The sequence below is a fragment of the Narcine bancroftii genome, chromosome 8 (genome assembly GCF_036971445.1).
Source record: "Narcine bancroftii isolate sNarBan1 chromosome 8, sNarBan1.hap1, whole genome shotgun sequence".
In the NCBI taxonomy this organism is placed as follows: Eukaryota; Metazoa; Chordata; class Chondrichthyes; order Torpediniformes; family Narcinidae; genus Narcine; species Narcine bancroftii.
Genome location: NC_091476.1, coordinates 26,830,455 through 26,847,952, shown reverse-complemented (window position 1 = coordinate 26,847,952; position 17,498 = coordinate 26,830,455). Strand labels below are relative to the sequence as shown.

The window sequence follows — 17,498 nt, the reverse complement described above, 5'->3', positions numbered from 1 at the left end:
GGGAATTTTAGTTTCTGCCTTCCTAATTCCCACTGCAGAGCATCATTTGAATTTTTTCCCATTGCCCTTTCTTCACACAATGTTGAACTTTGATGTCAATCTTCAAGCTGCTATGATTTCATCATATTGTGGTCAGATTATTCTGTAAAAAAATAAAGTGAAATCAACTTAGTTTCTCATGGAATCAGTACAATGCAACTGATAATAAATGGAGTCTTTCTGTGCCCTTAGTTCCCAGCTAGCCGATAGGCAATAATATTTTGATATTTTTAATTTGACTTTTAGCTTCTTGGCTCATTGTCACAAAATGGATCACATTTCTCTGAACTCTACTGAAGACAAAGGTATTTATGTGTTCTTTAGAAGAACAGAACAATACTTGTCATCACTGTGGCTGCACTTGCACTCTAAGATCAGGTACACCACCACTTAGATGCACAATAGAGTGACAAAACAGGGTAGGCTGTCACCTACCCTGGAGCATCGCAAAATGAACAATTTAAATGTTCAACAAGTGAGAATTCTGTTGATTTTGCTTCAAATTCAGAATTCACAACCTGAAAATTGAGAGAAAGCAGAGTCCCAAGGAAATGCATATCCTGGTACAATGGTAATTCTTGTGACTTTACTACTGATGAAACATCTCGAGAGTTTTTTTTTGAAGTTCAGTGTGTATTGCTGACAAGGCCTGCAAATATAACCCACCCATTGATGCTGAGCTTCATTTCTGCACCTCTACTGTGAATTTTCAGGCCATTTTTGAAACTGTGGGTTGTTAGACTTTTTCAGAGTTCAGTTAAAAGTCAGCCACCCTGCTTGTACAAAGTCATAGATTGTCCAAACTGAATAGAGATAGTCGCTCTCCTTCCCTTGTGGACATTAGAGAGCCAGATGGATGTTTAACAACAATCTGGTAGTTACTGATACTCACTTTATATTCCCAAATTTTATTTAATTAACTGATCTTAAATTCCCCTGCTGCTGCAGTGGGATTTGAACTTATGAACCTGAATTACTTGCCTAGCCCTGTATAATCTCTTGCAAAAAAAAAATCAGTTTCTTCATAAAAAATGAGAAAAGAATTCAATTTCTGTGAACTGTTTCCCCTGTTCTTAATGAAGGACCTTTTCTTCGGCAGTCACATGGGATTGAGGTCTGGCAAAGGACACTGGCATTATACCCTACAGACTCTGGGCATTACACTCTTAGGAAGCCAGTTACAGAAAGGGCTGAGCGTCTGTAACATTGTGTCGATATTAAAAATACCCTGAGGTTATGATTTGTTCCAACAAATCTGTAGTCTGCTCAATTACTTGGATTCACTTTGAACAATTTAAAATGCTTCACACACTGATATTCTGTTTGACACCACAGCTCTCTTCCCTTCTCATTTTGTTTTTATCTCTGTATAACTGCAAACGTTAACAGCAAAATAATCTGGATGGCACCTGAACTTATACATTTGTAGCAATCCTGGAAACAGCTGCTGGATGAATGAATGCCATGAATTCATGTTTTCTATTAATGTCCATGGAAATGTGAATCTCATTGTAAACTCAAATGGGTGCTTGGCTTTCAGATCATAGTGTCATTTTTCTTTCTTTCCCCGCCTTTTCTTTCTTTGAGCTCCTGCCTGCTGCAAAATATGCATTTATATCAATAAGCAATGTTAAAAACTCATGTATTAACACAAATAGAGTAGGCATGCAGTACCTTTCCTCAATAGCTTCAAGCACCTTGAGATCAACTGTCAAATGAAGAATGCAATTCTCCCAACTGTCTCCCAACAATACATCTTAGTTGCCCTTTCAGGTGAGGGATCCTTTGTTTCTTCGGAGGGGTATATCTATTTCCAACATATGAGTCATTTTGATATCTCTGACTGAGGTTAACAGTATTGCCAATATTCAGGCTAATATATGCTTGAGGAAGTGGCCTGACATCAACTGAGGCTCATTTCAGTTAGGAACTTTGGAGTCACCTGAAAACAACAACAAAAAGAAAATCATTTCATCAAACTACCAAACCCAATGAGGCTTGGAAATAATATGCACTAACCCACTTTAACATTCAAGCTCATTAGACATTGCTTTAAAATCTTTGATTTAAAAATGACCATAAATTCCTGCGAATTACTTTGCTTTGCTTAATCAGGGTTACTTCCCTGGGGCAGTGCTTCATCTGGATGGCATTCCAGCCTGCTCACCTGTATCCATTTCAACCTCTGATTTTTTTTTCTATGCAGTCTTGGTAGAATATCTTTGTGCTGCTACAGTTTGCTTTGTGTGTTTCACTGAAGATCTAATGCATGATGCTTTTCCAGGGCACAGGCAGTTTCAATCATTCAAAGTTCTCCTATAGCATGAAGAATGAAGGGTTAATTCACTGACTGCAAACATTAAATTCTCCAAAGACAAAAACCTAAAAATGGTCATCCTTAGCATTCCTGGCTTTTTGCCTATCGAAAAGAAAAGGAATAGTACAATTATAAGGGGCTGGAGGTTACTTTAGGTTCTAATGGATGCCAATATCACTGTGCTGAACTTGGAGCACCCGATGTGTCGCAGTCTGCTACTATTATAGCTGTGTCATAGGCTGCCCACGTGTATAACAATGTGTTTCTCTAAGCTGTCTCCTGACATCAATCACTCTTAAATCTAGCCTGTCAGGCTCAAAGAGAAGCAGGAAGGAAGTGTTGGGTGAATTAGAATGAAACCCAAGCTGCCTTGCCTTGAACTCTTTAACATTGTCTCACATGCTTCTTCCCGTATGGATAAAAATCAATACAAAGTTAATTCAATCCCCAATGATCTGCTGCAATAGAGAGAGCCTTGTTTGTTTAATTGAAGATATTTTATGCTTATTTCCAGTCTTTTCTGAATGATGTTCCCCATCGTGCAGGATACAAAATTGATTATAAATTAGATTGTTTGGAAGTGCAAAATTGAACCTAAAATTATCCATAAAACAGAATAACACATTAATATTGTACATGTCCATTCTGTGCCCCTCAAACTGTATCATTTTGACTAATGCACCATTTGGTTGATTACCTTGATTTACATAAATATTAAGCTGTCTGGTTGATATTTTGTGCAGATTGATGCATTATTCAAAACACTGGTGAGTGTTTTTATTCAGAATGACTTGTGTTTCGGAGTGAGTAACTAATATTCTCCATATATTGGCAACATACGTCAATGAATCACACATTTTGCTTTTCTTTCCTGATTTGTACCTTCATTGGATTTTTATTATATTAATTTTTTTCATCTGTAGTAAAAACATGAATTGATACTCAATTATGAAGTTCCTAATGGATATTTCCATTCTGTACCAGATAAAAGTGACTGACATGTAAGTTGTTGCCAGCATTGCATTTGCTCAAAGTACAAATAAGACCATGGGTTTACGCATTCTGAAGGCCACAGAAGACAAATTAAAGAAAGATAAATCAGTTCAGGCCATATACATTCTAGTAACAGAACCAGATATTGATTTCTTTCTCTCTGATGAGGAAGTGGGTCAATATTTTTATTACAAGAGAGATGAGAGCTTCAGTGGGATGGAGAGAATGGCTGGGGTATGCCAGGCACTCGTGCAGATTTATTGGAGTCAGGAACCTCTTATATCTTCCACTTACCCTAAAAAATTAATTAGCAGCAGGTATCTTATATGAAGTTATGACGTGATGACAATGGAATATGATAAACTGATCTAAGTATTGGCTGATCTCAGAATACTAAGCCCTGCGATCATTGGACAAAAATGTCATGCACAGTCAAACAGGGCAGATGCTGGAACACTCAAAACAGCAAAAACATTTTTGGGCAAATCCAAAATGAATCAATGGATCACTGATTCAGATTACTTATTTTGTCAGATTCCCTTCCTTATGACTGATTAAAATTGAGAACTGGAGACTTAAATTTACAAGTCATGAACATTATTGTGCCTTTTGAAATTCCAATCTGGATTCCTCTGTCTTCACTCTCACTTTGGTCATTCAAGTTGCATCAGCAAATGCCTTATAACAGTTTTTTTTGCCTAAATTTAACAGAATGTGATGAAGAATAAAGTCTATTGTCCCTACTCCAGTTAGAATGGTGTACGATAAATAAGGATGCTCTAAAGTATTCCCACCTGCTGCTATGACCCAATGTTCCCTATTGCACTAAAAATTTGACTTACAATCATGATCTAGTGAGCTTGTCTGGTGCTGCTGCAGCCAGAAAAGAACCTAGTGATTAGCGTGGCTGTTTAGCGTGGAGCAGTTGTTTCAGTGAGTGCTACAATTCATCATTACTACTGACTGGCTGGGAGCACTGGGGTTTCTCAGCTGTTCCTGGAATGCTGTCAGGGACTGCACAATTAATCTGTCCATTTCTCTGAGTGAGGCTGCGTCCACTTGCTCTCTATCAGCTGTAATCCTAGCTGCCCACCTTTCCTGCCACTGCTGCTGAGTTAGCCGGTGTTAATTGAAGCCGGGTATTCTCTGGATTGGCAGGTGGCGGCAGTCAGTCTGACGTGGGACAAACAGATCAGAATGATAAGATGTTGAAATACCTTTCCCTCTTGTGCTCACACTCAGAAATCCAAGTAACGTGTTAACCTCATTTGAAATCATAGAATAATCATTACTACTCAGGAGGTGAAGTTCATGTTTTAACTTACACCATTATAAATAGAATGGGTGGGGCATTAGGAGGGTGGGGAGGAGGGAGGCAAAGGGACTGATCCAAAAACAAAAGGGAAGAATGATGACATAATCTCCCAAAATACATGAACAATTTCTTGATTCCAGAGGAAGACAAACTGAAACATCCAATTTATAGGGTGCAGATTAAAACAGACTGGCCACACTGATAAAGATGCCACAGAAATAGTTATTCATACACACACAGAGACACACACACACACACACACACACACACACACACACACACACACACACACACACACACACACACACACACACACACACACACACACACACACACACACACACACACACCCCAACAACTAGATATAATGATAGAGCCATTCTTTGGGCTGTCTGGTGTTTTACTTCAAAGATTTAGCACAGTAACATACCCATATGGCCCATGAGCCCATATTGCCTAATTACACCTAATTAACTTACAAACCCCATGCATTTTTGGAGCGTGAGAGGAAACTGGAGCACTCAGAAGAAATACATGCGGACGCAGGGTCAACGTACAAACTCTTTCAGGCAGCACCAGTTTCAATCCTGTAATAGCGCTGTGCTAATCACTACGTTAACCGTGCCACTTGAACTCACCATCGAGATCCCCACCTGTCAACAACTCATTTTTACAAAAGTGGAGAGCCAGGTGATTTGACCCTCTCTATCTAAGATCTGAGCCTTTTCACTGGAAAGGATTTTGAACAGTTTTGAAAGTCTCTGACAGAGATATATACATTCTCAAATAGATTGAAACATTTTAAATTTATAGCAATAGACTTCATTAAAACGTTAAAATGTTAACAATTAAGAACAATTAAAGCTTTTTCTTTTTCTACAGTGTTTGTGACCCCATTTTAAAATCTCCTGTCATTTTTTTTAACTGCCAGTACATGCTCTGTTAGTTACATTTGAGCCACTTTGTGCATATTTCAGTTTTTATCTGCCTCAATGTGTGTACTCTGACAGTGTACATTGTGTTAATGTGTCTCTGAATCAATCTGCATTCACCTCAGTGCATACTTGTCTCAAGGTACCGTGTGAGTGCATACTGTTACCAATGCTTCCTGTCTCCTGGCGTATGTGTCTCCAATGAATGGGGTCACCATTTGGCCTTAAGCTGAGGAATAGATGGAAAGCGCATCTGGACATTCTCTTCAATGTATCAGTGTCTTCTGCTGGTCTTAATTGTGTGGAAATCTGAGACATCCCAGACATGAAACTTTTGATAGTTGGTGGGTTGTTACAGAATCATTGATTGCTAATAAGCAAATTTGGGTCACTGCAACATTAATTGACTACAGAAAAACTCTGATATAGGTACACATGGATACAAGCATCCAATGGAACAGATACTCATTGCCAATCTGTACAATGAAAATAGGACACGCTTAATGGGCATATTCTAAAACAGGTAGACAGTGACAAGAGCTCAGATAGAGTAAGGGGCAACCCCTGCATTACAGCCTGTTATGGTAATTCATCCTTATAGAATTTGCAATCATTACCCAAAAATTTGAATTACAGAATAGAATTTTCTCTCATAGAATTAATGTGATAAAAATCAGCTCAATTTTTTTGCTCAAAGTTGTTTCTTGAGGCATGCACTGATGACATGATTTTGTGTAACAGAAAAAAATTCATACAGCTTATATTCTAGGAAACCAACCATTTCCCCTCAATATGGGAGTCATCTGTATCATACACATGAACATATTTACAGACTGACAGTACCTATATATTAATAGCATACATTAATTGTGCAGTAACACAATTCATTCCAACAGAGTAATACATTGATATAAATTTATGCTAATATTAAATACATCGAGGAACACAATTTAGAACAAGTGCAGGGTTCAGTACATAGCCATTGAAAAAGATAAACACATGATGAGGCACAAGAGACTGCAGATGATAGAATTTTCTGCTGGATGAACTCAATGGACCAAGCACTCTCAGTGCAGGGGCGGGGGGTGGGGGGGGGGGGGGGGGGTGGATGGGGCTAAAACAAATTGTAGATGTTTTTTGTCTAAAATCCTTCATCAAGGCTGATCATGAAGAGGGAAGATGGTCAGTTTCTACCTTCACCTCCTTCTGCTTTCATTAGGTCCCATCTTCATTTCTCCCCTAATGATTCCCATTATTCACTTATGAACATCTATGCCCCAAATTATGACAATGAAGCCTTTATGAAGGATATCTTCTTAAAAGCAGCAGAGGGAAGACAACAGGAGATTTTAACTTTTGCTTGGCCCTAATATTAGATAAATCTGCAAGAACAGAAATAAAGGTAAAAGTGGCAAAAAACGACAATTTCATATATGAAGGATCTAAATATTACTGATGTATGGAGGCAATTAAATCCTAGAGAGAGAGACTATTTCTTTTACTCAAGGGTACACAATTCATATGCAAAGTGATTTATTTTTTATGTCTGCCCAGCTAAAAAGTAGAGTGATAAAACAGAATATCTAGCGATGCTTTTATCAGACAACTCACTACCAACATTAACTATTGCAATAATGGAAAAACAAGAAAATGTATACAGATGGCATCTCAATGCCAGGTTACTCAAAAGAACAGACTTTGGTGAGTTTATTAAAAGAAAATAGAAATATTTTGTGAAACAAATCAGCCATCTGCTAATAATAGATTTTTTGTATGGGACATGCTCAAAGCATACTTGAGGGGAAAAATTATATCCTGTACAAAAAAATCTTAAGCGAGAATATATGGCAGAAGTAAATAGTTTGGAGAAAGATATTACAGAATTTTAAAAAAAAATCAAAGGACAGGCCTACAAGAAGAATACAGAGTACTGGAGCAAAAAATGCTAAGATACAATACATTACAAACATATAGAATGGAATCCAAGTATTACAGTCTTCCTGGATGTAGAAAAGGCATTCGACTATTTGGAATGGTCCCTTCTATTTAAAACACTGGAAAAATGTGGCATAGGTAAAACATTTATAAACTTTTTAAAAAACTTTATATCATAAACCACAAACTAAAATTATAACCAATAGCCAGATGCCAACGGTGTTTCCCTTGAGTAAATTGAGTAGACAGGATACTGGCTGTCTCTAGCACTTTTTATACTAGTGCTTGAACCACTGGTGGAGATAATAAGAGGGGATCCAGATATAAAGGGCTTTAAAGTTGGACAAGAAGAATACAAAATTAGTCTATTTGCCAATGACTTGCTATTAGACCCAGTTAAATATTTGAAAAATTTGCAAGGAACATTAGAAAAATATGAAAGAATATCTGGCTATATAATAAATATGGACAAGAGTGAGATAAAGCTATTGACATGTAAAGAATGCAAAAGATATCAAAAAGAAAGTAAATTTAAATAGAAGACTGATGAAATAAAATACTTTGGAATAGCAACTGACAATAATTTACAAAATCTGCATAAACTAAATAATGTTCCTCTTTTGGAGAAGATAGAAAAAGACCTGGAAAAATGAAGAGATTTACTGATTACTTTAATGGGAAGGATTAATTGCATCAAAATGAAAGTAATGCCAAGACTACAATATCTTTTTCAAATCACTGCTTATTCTGTTAATTAAATAAAAAAAAAATATATTAAACAGTGTGATAGTACAGATCTATCACCAATGTGATATAGTTACTGTATCTAGACTGTGCTTACAGCGATTGGCTGAGAGCTAAGCCACACCTATTGTCTGGGCCTTAAAGGGTTGTGTCCCTAGCCAGGTTGGATCATTCTGGACTGGTCGGTCACCTGTGAAGAGCTCCAGTCTTTTGCTAATAAAAGCCTTGGTTTGGATCAACAAGTCTTTGGTTCTTTCGATGAGCTCTACAAACAGTTCCTATGGAATAACAAGGTACCAAAAATTATATTGGAAAAACTGACATGGGACGACAGGCTGGGAGGTCTTAAGACTTCTGGATTTAAAAAAAATACTACCTAGTTGCATCGGCTAGATTTCTCACAGCCTTCTTTGTGGAAGACAGCCCCCTCCCCTTCTTGGATTCTTGGATTCAAATGGGAATCCAATGGGAAGGGGGAAGCAAATTGCATATTCTCGCACTGGTAACCTTTCTTCCTGGTTTCTTAGCCCCCTGCTCTACTCACTTTACATCTACATATGGTTGTGTGGCTTCATATGACAATGACATCATCCACCAATTTGTCAATGATACCACGGTAGAGGATTGTATAGAGAAAGGGGATGAGTCAGTGTACAGGAGGGAGATTAAAAAATTGGCTGAATGGTGCACCAACAACAACCTTGCACTCAATATCACTGAAACTATGGAGCTGATTGTTGACCAGGATGGGGAAACCATACTTCATGTGAGGAGTGAAGCAGGGAACATTTGTTCAAGCAAACTGATGCTGCGCAAAGGTAGGCTCATTTTGGCAGGATTTGGCCGACATATTAACCAGAATAATGAAGGTAACCTTTCTGCTGGACCCATTGTTATATTTGCTGGGGAGCCTCATGGACATAAGCTACATATTAACCAAATTCCAAATTCAATTTGTATTAATTGCTTTGTCCATAGCAAAAAAAAATACACCGCTATGACCTGGAAGTCTGACTCTCTTCTTCTTATCAATAAATGGATTACCATGAACAAAAAAAATCACGATTAATCTTAGAAACTGACGCAGCACCTTTGTTAAAATATGGCAGCCATATCTGATGTACATGGGAGCACAGCTGCAGCCACACCCCAATAAAAAGACTTACAGAGATTTACCAATAGATGGATTAATAAAAGTAATTATATAAAGGAGTGGCTCTACAGCCTCTATGGACACTTACTTGATGTGTTGACATCACATCCAGTTTTCATCTTTCTTTCTATCTGCTTTTTGTCCCTTTCTTTTTGTTTTCTCTTTCTTACCCTTTTTTGAGGGGGGGGAGGTTGGAATGGGAGGGGGAGATACACCACGTGGGAGATGTTGTTATTTTCTGTAACAGTCAGTGATGTTAACTCCTTGTTTATTGATGATAAATGAAAAACAAAATATTCCAAAAAAAAGGAAGGGAAACTCAGAGGCGTACAATCCAGTGATCACTGGAGGATCTGACTTGGAGAGGGTGAGAAAATTTAAGTTCTTGGGAGTTGCTATCTCAGAGGACTTTTCCTGGACCCAACACACTAATGGCACTGTGAAAAAAGCACGTCAGCACCTCTACTTCCTCAGGAGTTTGCAGAGGTTTGCTACAATACCAGAAACCCTGGCAAATTTCTACAGAGGTGTGATGGAAAGTGTGCTGACCAGCTGCATCACAGCCTGTTATGGGAACACCAATACCCCTGAGCATAAAGTCCTGCAAAAGATAGTGGACAAAGCCCAGGACATCACTTGTAAAACCCTCCCCACTATGGAGAACATCTACAGGGAGCGCTGCCGTCAGAGAGCAACAGTAATCATCTAGAATCCAGACTATCCAGCACATGCTCTGTTCTCACTGCTGCCATCAGGAAAGAGGTACAGGTGCCACAAGACTCACCACCACCAGGTTCAGGAACAGCTGCTACCCTTCCTCCATCAGACTTCTCAATAACAAACTCAATCAGGGACTCATTTAAAAACTGACTTGTGCACTTTATTGATTTTTTTATTCCCTTTGTATTGCATAGTTGGTTTGTTTACATTCGTTATCTGTTTACAGTTTTTTATTTGTTTACATGTATACACTGTATACTGTTTTTTTTTTGCATTACCAATGTGGTAATTCCACCTTAGTCACAGACAAAGAATCTCAGGGTTGTATGTGATGTCATAACTGCACTCTGACAATAAATCTGAAATCTGCTATCTGAAAATCTGAAATATGCTGTCTGCACATTCCTGCTCCCTGGTCCTTCTTGCTCCATCCATCTGCCTTCTTTTCCCTCTCTCTCTGCCTCTCTCTCTATCACCTACTTCTGCTTTCTAACTCCACCCCTCACCTTCCCCCACCTGGCTTCATCTATCCATCATCTTTCACAGCTTTCATGTGGTCTAGCTTGTTACAGATCAACCTCTTTGACCACTCATAGTGCCCTGGAGAGTGATGCTGGTAAACAATTATGGCACTCTCCCCAAATGACGTTGGAATATAATGATGTAAACATAACAATGACGCTTTGCACATAGGCTCAGGTACAACTTTAAACAGATTCAAATCGCAGCAGACAGTATTTCACTAAAGTCCCCTTCCTTTACTTGTGAAGAATGAGAGCAGCCAGTAGGTCGAGACTAGTTTATCCAAATAACAGATATTAGAATCAGTAAAAATGGAAGTGGTGTTATGTGAAGGTCAAAGTGCAGACATTCATATCCAAATTTACTGGAATGATATTGCTGTCTCTTGTCTTTCTCAAGGCACACTGCAGAATGCTTAACTCAGATTAAAAGATTTACGAAACAGAATAACATTCCTTGCATATGTGTACTAAAGTGAGACTGAGCAAAATGTTATTATCCATTTGTCTGTGGGAGAGGCAAAATTCCTTAGGGATATGGTGAATAATCCATTACAGATCCAGTAGGATTTATTCACTGTGGTTAGACAACCCACACAATTATATTCTTTTTTCCACATTAATAAAAAAAAAACAAAAACAAATTTGGTTACTTTAAGTTCTCTATAATGCAGAAAAATCCATGATAAAATGCTTGTGGCATTTCAACTATAAAAGTTGAACAAACTAAGATGGTCTTGATCAGACCATCTGTCACTGAATTGACGTCAGCCTAAAATTATACTTGTATCCTTCGCACAGGTATAACTCAGATTTTTAGTTGGCCTCCAGGTGCTAATGGATCAAGAAATGAAAGAATTTTGGATCGTGAAAGAACCCTCCAAAGATGGGAGAGAGATAGAAAAGCAAAGTGGTTTTAGAACACCGCTCGAGAATGATGGCTGCCAGCTGAAAGACAAGACTCTGGGGAATGAAGCTCAAAGAGTAAGAAACCACAGACATTAAAAAAAATCAAAGCCTGAGGGGTACACAGGCTTCCTAGATAGGGCATAGCAAGTACATGAAGTGATCCAAGATCTTGAAGTCAGTTTGCAGTGACACAGATACCTCTTGAAGAAGTCTGATGTGGTCTGGGAGGATGACATGTAACAAAAACATTCAAGAAAAGTTTGCCTTATACTGATTCCATCATCAATAGCTCCTAGACTGCAACATGATTAATGCAGAATTCAAGACAAGCGAGGCAGTGTATGTGTGAACTGCAAAACTGAAAAAGATGCATGCAGGATTTTTAATTATTAAAAGGTGCAGGTGAATGTCCAAATTCACAGTGCAAAACACCATGGAATAAAAATAGCAAGAAAAAGAAGGTGCAACGATAAATAGAGTTTAGATGGAATGAACTGACAAGCAATAGAGAGGTACTAATAGCTGCAGAAGGACAATTCAAAGTCCTCCTCAACAGAGACACTGACCTTGATGTTATTGTCTATAACACCTGGTCAGTCAGCACTGCCAATACTCTGGACTGATGAGAATACAAAGGGCCATATATACTAACTAAAAGTTAACACAGCTTTTGGAGCATTAAAGTCCTAAAACTAGGTTGAGAAGAACTTCTGTCACAAATCACACACATCTGGCAAGAGGATGATGAAACAAGAAATCATCATTTTGCCATAATACTGACCTTCTTCAAGAAATAAGATAAGCCTGACTGTGGTAACTATTGAGGGGTCTCCCTGCTCTCTGTCACACTGAAATTCATCGCTTTGATCTTTCTGAACCATCTCCTCCCAGTGGTTGAATTTCAATGTGTCTTTTGCCCACCCGGAGGACCATAGGACATAATTTTCGCCACACAGCAATTGCAAGATAAATGCAGGGAGCGGCACCAATCATTGCACACAGCCCTCTTGAACCTCACTAAAGCCATGAATCAGGTGGAGAACTGAAATACTCCTCCTGTAATTCAACTGCACAGAAATCCCTTCCATCATAGATGTGCTCCATGATAGCTAATACATCACCCCAACTCCATGCATCCTTATCTTCTGTATAAGTCTTTAATGTAGCACCTTATCAAACAGTTCCGGAAATCCAGGTAAGCCATATCTATCTGCTTCCTGCTATCTACTGCGCTCATTATATCCTCAAAGAACTCCAGGAAATTTGTAAAATAGGACCTGCATTTGCGTGAATCCATCCTGCATCTGCCTGATGGATTTATTTTGCTCCCAATCCCTCGCTATTTCTTCTTTAATGATAGGTTCAAGCATTTTCCCAGCGACAGACGTTAAACTAACTAGCCGATAGTTCCAACCTTTTCCCTACATCCTTTTTTGAATAATTTGTCATCTTTCAATCCATTGAGACCTTCCCCAGAGACCAGAGAATTTTGGTAAATTATCACCAAAGACTCAACTATAACTTCTGTCATTTCATTCAGTATCCTGGGATACATTCCATCAGGACCAGGGGACTTATTTATCTTTAGACCCTTAAGTTATCTGAGTACTACCTCTTTAGTGATAGCTATTACATCCAGGTTCTCACCTCCTATCACACCCAGAACATCTGTCTTGGGCATGTTCAATATATCCCCAACCATGAAGACTGACACAAAATTATTATTCAAAGCCTCAACCATTTCCTCATTACTGAATATCAATTCCCCCTTCTCATCTTCCAAGGGGCCAACCTTCACTTTAGCCAATCTTTAGCACTTTATATAATTATAAAAACTTTTACTGTCCATTTTTATATTTTGTGCTAATCTTTTCTCATAGTTCACTTTCTCTCTCCTTGTTGATTGCTTTGTGGTTCCTTGTTTCTTTTTAAAGTTTTCCCAGTCTTCTAGTTTTCCACTGCTCTTGGTGACTTGGTACGCATGAGCTTTTAGTTAGATGCCTTCCATTATTTCCTTAGTTATCCAAGACTAGCTGTCCCCACCCTTACTGTCCTTGCTTTTTACTTTTGTTGAGCTCTGTGAAAAATCTCTTTGAAAGTTTTCCACTGTTCTTCAACTGTCCCTCCATATACCTTACCCCAACCAACTTCTCCCTCATCACCTTGTAGTTTTTCTTGTTTAAGCATAAGGCATTGATTTTAGACCGAACTATTGCATGATTTGTATGAGAAGCTCAAATCATACTCTGTTCACTCTTTCCAAGAGGATCTCTAACAACAAGATCTCTAATTTTACCTATCTCATTGCACAGGACCAGATCCAAGAGAGCTTATTCCCATGTAGGTTTAGTAACATGTTGTTCATGAAAGTCATCACGTATGCATTCTTCAGAAATAATGGGAAATTATACAATCCATGGTGAGTACACTCTGGAATCATCATCATCTGAACCTCAGTAGTCGAACTGCAGAATGCATGATGGTTGGATTTGTGCATGAATAAAGGCTGAAGCTATCATTGATTTGTAGACTGCAGCAAATGAGAGAATGGGCCTTATACTTTACTTTGACATGACCAACTACATCACAGTCTCCGGTGACAATGAAGATTCACTGTGGGACTGTGGATCATTTTCCATATCCCAGAAGCCACCTCTAGGTGAAGGAGTACATTGATGACTGCTTTTACCACTGCCTTTAACAATCCAGCAATACTTTCCATCGATTGAAGAAAGACTTATGGTCCACTGGCAACAGCGATCCCTGCCTTCCTGTATGTTTCTGATATCCAGACCTCACAGAAGTGCTCAAGCCACTGGAACACCATTTCCAAAGACTTCTCTGCAAAATCTTCCAAACTCACTAAAAGAAGTAAACCAACATCAGAGTACAGGTACATTGGGCACCTACATTGTTTACATGGTAGGCCCTAGATTCCCAAAAAAGACATTCTGTTCCAAGCCTACCATTGGAAGAGATTACCAGACAAGCAGAGTTAAAGATTCCAAAGTCTACTTAAAATATCTGAGAAGTAATGTCAATGAAATCTCTGGTCTTTGGGCATTCAAAATGGAGAAGTTTTGGGAAAGCATTGAGAACTTTGAATCCATCATCAGAAACTTTGAAAAATCTTGGTAAAGTACTATCAAGTTTCGTATGTTCAATATGACTCAAAACTACACATGATTTCTACTGCTTCATATTTTTGAAGTCACTTCACCAACTTGCAGAAAGAGGAACAATAACAGCGCAAAAAAGACCAGTAAAATGTTTGTGATCAGTGCAAAAATGAATGGCAGTAGTGAAAAAATTTGGTGTGTTACCAAATTAAAGTTAAACAATGCCTCCAACTTGAGAGTAGTAAGAATAAGAAATAGAAAGATCCAAGGGATATTTTCTTACTTCACTTCTGCTGTAATTGCTGCCTTGTTATGAGAGTACTAGAAGTTTAGGCATGTAAAATTGGAACAATAATATCGGTGTGTACCTAAAGAAATAGATAGATTTGACTTGATGCACTTATGCACACTAAATAGAAGATGATGAAAATACAAAGATTTTCTTTTCCATTATATTTGGTTAACGGGTCAGGAGATGTACACGGAAAGGGAACATTTTCACTCCCTTGTTGATTAGAACCAGTTTTCACTGCCAGAGATTAATTTCTCTATTGTTCATGTTGCAGCTGAATCCTGAGGAACATCCTAAGGCATTGCCAAGAAATATTTGGATCAAGATTTCTTGAGAACTTCAGTTAAAAATATCCATTTTGCAAATCTTTGTGCCTCAGAGCACAGACTCCTCGCTTTGCAATTTAATATAAACACAAACAGGAAAGAATGAGGAGATTTTTTATACAAGAGCTCACAACCCTGAATTTATTCCCATTCCAAGATAAACATTTGAACAGATATTTCCTTTTACCAGCCCAAAGAAATACTGTGTAGGGGAACACTTCAGGTTTGCATGGCATGTTAATATTTTCTCTTGAGAATGAATGGGCAATTTAATTTGTTTTATTAAGCATGTTTATCCTTTCAGTGAAAATTAACACCTTTGAATCATTCCCTATTTTCTATCATATTCCATCAAGTGCTTGTGGTAAGTTGCAATTACCTTTGTGGGTTCCAAGCTCAGTTGCTGGATTGTGTTTCCTCTGTTTAATCCATGCAGTGCTGGGTTCTCTGGATCTGGGCAGGATTCTCTCAATTTTAAAGGCTTTGCTGGATTCCCTCCGAAGTGAGCAGGATTGATTTTATTTTATGATATATTTTATCCTCCTAACTGGGGTGTTTATCTGCTGTTTAATATCATGTGTTTATATTATGAGGATTATCACATTTCATATGATTGTCAACTGTCCTTTCCAGGAAGATTTTGCCACATGTGAGTGGCAAAATTTAATAGATCTGGGTAGGAAATAGGTCAGGGAGAAATTTAGTGAGGGAATAGCATAGAATCACTGGAAGAAAATAACTTCCTTCTGTCTCATAAGGAAATATGGAGATATAGAAATTTCTTTGTTTTAAACCAAATATCGAGCATCTTTAACAAGAATGTCTGATCATATTTTTCAATTCATTTTTCACTACTTTGAACAAAATATGGTGGATATCAACCACCTCACCTGCCTGGAGACACTAATCAAGCTTATTGTCATGTGTGAGAGAGTTTGTTTTGTGAGCAGTCCAGTGAGTTATCCCATTTATGCTAACTGTGGGTACATAGGACATGGAAGATGCTAGAATTTGGATCAAAAATAAACTGCTGGAGGAACTCAGTAGGTTGATCAGCATTTTTCAGGGGAAAAATTGACAGTGTTTTAGGTCAAGACACTGAATCAGAAGTTTGCTTCTTACTTAGTTGCCTGGAAGTTGGCAACATCTCTGTTATAATGCAAACTCTATTTCTCTGTCATTCTTTTTCATCAATTGGTAGATTAATTGACCAGTGTCAATTGTCCCTAATAGATTTCAGATTTATTGTCAGAGTACATGTGATGTGCTGTAGTGTGAACAAACAAGCTCAAACTACGGGCTCCTTGATGTACTACAGGCTTTAATTAGCTTAAAACACACAAGGTTCAGTATTCCTTCTGGCTCCATGTGCTCTACTCCTACCTAAGGGTCAGCGTGAGCCTTTATATGGGGCTGGTGATTGGCAGGGAGTAGGTGGAGCCAGCCTCAGGAATGCAGACAGGTGTAGGCAGTCACAGGCAGTCCAGTGGTCGTATCACCACAGTACATACATGACATGATATACAACACTGTGATTCTTTTTCCTGTGGGTTCAGCAGAATAACCACTTATTGGTAGTGCAAAAAAAACCCTACACAGCGAATACTTGTAAACAAATAAAAAAATGAGCAAAACTGACTGTGCAATGCAGAGAGGAGAAAAAAGCAATAAAGTGCAAAAGTAAGAGTCCTTAAATGAGTCCCTGACTGATTTGGTTGTTGAGGAGTCTGATGGTGGAGGGGTAGCACCTGTTCCTGAACCTGGTGGTGCGAGTCTTGTGGCGCCTATATCTCTTTCCTGATGGTAGCAGTGAGAACAGAGCGTGTGCTTGGTGGTGTGGATTCTTGATGATCGCTGCTGCTCTCCAATGGCAGTGCTTCTCACTGGTGGGAAGGGTTTTGCCTTGGGCAGTGTCCACTACCTTTTGCACGGCTTTATGTTCAGCGATATTGGTGTCCCCATACCAAACTGTGATGCAGCCAGTCAGCACACTACTTTCCACTACACATCTGTGGAAATTTGACAGGGTTTCTGATATCATACCAAACCTCCACAAACTCCTGAGCAAGTGAGGTGCTGACATGCTTTCTTCATGATGCTATTAGTGTGTTGGCTCCAGGAAAGATCTCTGAGATAGTGACTCCCAAGAACTTAAATTTGGTGTTAACTGTTAAAGATGGTGT

General features: G+C 38.5%; 1 long non-coding RNA gene across 1 annotated transcript in view; it reads right to left on the bottom strand.

Annotated features, from left to right (window-relative positions):
- Window positions 1-1,719: 1,719 nt before the first annotated feature.
- LOC138741691 (uncharacterized) overlaps window positions 1,720-17,498 on the bottom strand; it is a 31,680-nt gene continuing 15,901 nt past the window's right edge. The window contains exons 3-4 of the long non-coding RNA XR_011343665.1: window positions 2,207-2,355; window positions 1,720-1,981 (exon numbers count right to left, since the gene is read on the bottom strand). This is a non-coding gene — a long non-coding RNA (uncharacterized lncRNA). The remainder of the gene's footprint in view (window positions 1,982-2,206; window positions 2,356-17,498) is intronic.